The following is a 3771-nucleotide window of genomic DNA, read 5'->3' as shown; positions in this document are numbered from 1 at the left end:
CCCCCCCCCCCCCCCCCCCTTACTACAAACACTGCCCTAACTCCCCTCTATCTTTCTGCGTAACCTCCCCAAATACTTCAATTCTTCTCCGTACATGGCCCATTCAAATTCAGAAAACCCATCCCTAAGTACAGAAATCTTTCCCATCCCAGTTGCTTTCCAATTTTTTTCATACTCAGTGCCCGGTGGTCTTGAATGGAGATCTGGAAAGCGGCAGAATTCCAGGAGCTCCGTCTGCTGTCTCTCACTCACAGAATTCTTCACAATTTCAGAGGTTTTGTTTAATGCTGAAATAACAGTATTATGTTCTCGTGCTACTTCTCACGTTCCATAAGCTCAGGACCTGGGCATTTCACTCGATTATATTGAGTGATGGTCAAAGGATGCTCCAAAGGATGTTTCTGTTCTTCTCTTCTGCATCATTATGTGGATTTGTATTTCTCAAGGGCGAACAATTGGAATTGCACAGCGCTAGTCCTCATTTGAGTGAGTGCAGGAGGAGTTAGTTAGCATCTAGCTCAGATGGTGTGGCAGACAATAAGGCTGGCTACAGTGGTCAGCATCTTGGTTACACTCTTGTGTTTGCCTAAGAAACCAGGGACAATTACATTAACACAATACAGAATTGGATAAGAGCCACCATCTTGGTGCTAATGGTCAAAACTTTCAGCCTTACCAAAGACAATACAAATAAAGAGGTGGGAATAATGACGTAACTACATGACTTTTTGTTTTTTCATCTGTCACGTTTCATCCGCAAGGGTGGATGAACAGTTAAGTGACAGTTACCTTATCAATCACAGAAATGCAGCTACTTCTGTTACTGAAAACTGCAGCTATGCAACAGCGTACCGCTACACTACACAAGAAGTTTCAGAGAGGAAGCAAGGAACATCTTATCCCATTGTATAATCTCCAAAAGATTGCCTGCTTCATAATAGCAGAAGGGAGGCTGGAGAATATGTGCATTTGGTGCTGGCTGATATTTAAAAGGAAAGTTGAAAGTGTCTTGCCTGTGCATCTGTGTGTGGAGCTCTTTTCTACATAAGGATCAGAAATATTTTTGAAAACACTTATACTGTAATTTAGGTAGTCATGGCATAGTGAAACATTAAGAGGGATCTAGCTCACTGGACTGAATCGATCTGAAAGGGTGGAATTCCACCCTCTGCATGCTTGAGCGGTCTGTGCAATGCCAAGCTTTCTTTTAGTTTTCCTCCTTTGAGCTGCCTGTGTTTGTGAGTTTAAAAGAAAACCGGAGCCACATTACTGAGGCTTCAGCATGAAAGTACAGCGCAAGAAACACTTGTCACCATGAATAAATAGTTAAATGCATTTTTTTAAAGTTACAAATTCCATTTGGCATTTCTGAGCCTGATGCTGGAAACATCCATCTGGTTAAAAAGTGATGTCATTTCTGACACTAGCAACATTAGCCCTCTGAAGAAGAGACTACAACCCAATTTTCAGCATGTTTTAATAATGATTTAACAATCAAAGTTCACTAATATTTAGAGCTAAATGTTCAACCCAGCCTCTAACTTGTTCCCACTCATATATATAAAAGATGCAGCCATGCAACTGCACTTTACAGATACAGACACCTGTGGATGCACTTTAAAAATTCTAACTGGTTTATGCACATTTTAGTATTACACCAACATCAGCTATTGTCCCCAGGAGAACTCATGTTTGGCTCCAGAAGTGAGATGCCTTCTATTCCATTATCTATCTCCTGATGCAGTCAGTCCACCATGGAATGGTAGGTTTATTGAATGAATGAATAATTAAAAAAATGTTTATAACTTTCTGCTTTTGCATATTTTTGTGTAAAAATCTGGCTTTAGAGATATGTTGTTAAAGGAACACACACATAATATCAAGTATAAGCAACATAATATCTTTTACGTTTGCAATTTGATTTTAAATCCCTGTCACATTCTAAGATTATGACATTAAAAATGACACTGCCAAATCCATAAGCAGATGATTTTTTAAAATTAAATTATCTAATCTTATAGGTTAAAAGTATCACGGAAAATCTGCCATCTTTTTGCTTTAAAATTGACATATTATGGCTATGCCAATAAAATAGAAGCCTTTGAAACTGGGCTTTTTTGCTGATTAACATTTCATCATTATCAGAGACTTAAATCCTGCTGTAATAGTAAATGTGTGTTGAGAAGTTCTGGCAAGTCCATTCCCCACAGAATTCTATGCCAGGGTTTTCAAAAATAGCTGGTCAGTCTTTTTTAATGTCCAGACTGAGGCATCTTAAATCACCTGATTATTACAAAATGGAGGCTCTGAGAACCACACTTACTTTTGAAAGTCTTGGGCCTCCAGTACAATTATATCTGCCTATTACCTCATTTCATATGTATACCTTATTTCATTTAATATTATTCTAACACAAGGTTAAAATAATTCTGTTCTACTTTCCAAATACTCAAAATACTTTCAAATGCTAGCAAGTCATAAAAATATTGATATGTTCATATGCTATCATATTGGCTTCTGTTTCCAGGGATGACTCGCAGAAGACATACTGGCAGTCTGACTTATATATAAATGTGTCCAAAGAGGCAAATCCTGAGGACCATGTCTGCTGTTCATTCAGTTCATATTGAGGCATGCTGCTATTTTTTTATGTACAATAAACAATGAGTACAGAGATTTTTAGCTCTTTTCTCACAATTAAGTACACGTATGCAATACTTTAACAAGTACCTTGTTATTGTAATGTCCTATCTAATCTCATAGAAATTTATCTAATCATAATAATGGCTGCATTTTTTTCCTACAGTGTATCATAGGAATTGGCTTATCATAATAAACTCCTGCCATTTGGAGCTGCTTATTCCACAAAACTTGCAAAGTGGTGCATAGCTCCATGCAGCTGATTGACACAAACCAGTTGTAATCAGTGGTAGTCCCGAACAAAAGCCAGTCTGAACCTTAGCTCCGTATTTAAGGTTAATTATGATGAAGGTTCAATAAAGCTCAGTTAACTTTTGCTGTTTTCAGTCTTCAGATCTTTCTGGTTTGAGGCAGACCAGATGCAGCACAAAACTGTGAGAATGAGCAAAAATTAGCCTGGAGCTTCTGAGGATGGAAACAACTGGAAAGTAACTAGAATGGGGAAGATTTCTGTACTTGGGGATGGGTTTTCTGAGTGTGGCTGGGCCGTGTACGAGGAAGAATTCAAGTATTTGGAGAGTTTAGGTAGAAAGACAGAGGGGAGTTAGGGCAGTGTTTGTACTCAGTGGGACTGTTCTACTGGAGGAACCTGAAGGGCCTTAGGAAAATGCTGAGCCAGGAGGTGGTAAGAAATCAAGTGCAGGGTAAAATGGAGTCAGATTATGAGCTGATTGAATATAGGGTTTGTAGTTAGGAAATGATATAGTACAAGTTAGATTAGGAGGGATGAATCTGAGACTGGGAGAGAACAATGAAAACGTCATAGGAAGAAAAATACTGTATTTTTCCCCTCTGCCCTTTACTGTATATTATTTTAGCTTCCATTTTGAAAGAAGAAGTGTGTGCGAGTGAGGCCCGAGTGCCCTTTCCCCTCCTACTTATTCATTAACGTTCATTATTCTCCAGGAAAACACAGTAAATTGATGCTCTTTCAAATGAAAAATATAGATGTATGGGAAGGGATGCCAGTGGCCCTTTGATATGGTCACAAGCAGACCCGGACACAGGGCATGGGTGAACTGGGCGGCCGCCTGGGGCCTGAACAGAAATGGGGCCCAAAAACTAAAAAAA

General features: G+C 39.0%; 1 long non-coding RNA gene across 1 annotated transcript in view; it reads left to right on the top strand.

Moving 5' to 3' along the window:
• The first annotated feature begins 1604 nt into the window (after window positions 1-1604).
• LOC109304288 overlaps window positions 1605-3771 on the top strand; it is a 5030-nt gene continuing 2863 nt past the window's right edge. Inside the window, exon 1 of the long non-coding RNA XR_002099337.1 lies at window positions 1605-1762. This is a non-coding gene — a long non-coding RNA (uncharacterized LOC109304288). The remainder of the gene's footprint in view (window positions 1763-3771) is intronic.

Source organism: Gavialis gangeticus, unplaced genomic scaffold (genome assembly GCF_001723915.1).
Source record: "Gavialis gangeticus isolate Ggan-Ray unplaced genomic scaffold, GavGan_comp1, whole genome shotgun sequence".
Taxonomy (NCBI): domain Eukaryota; kingdom Metazoa; phylum Chordata; order Crocodylia; family Gavialidae; genus Gavialis; species Gavialis gangeticus.
Note: the sequence above shows the minus strand (reverse complement) of the source record. Positions and strands in the feature narration are given on the sequence as shown.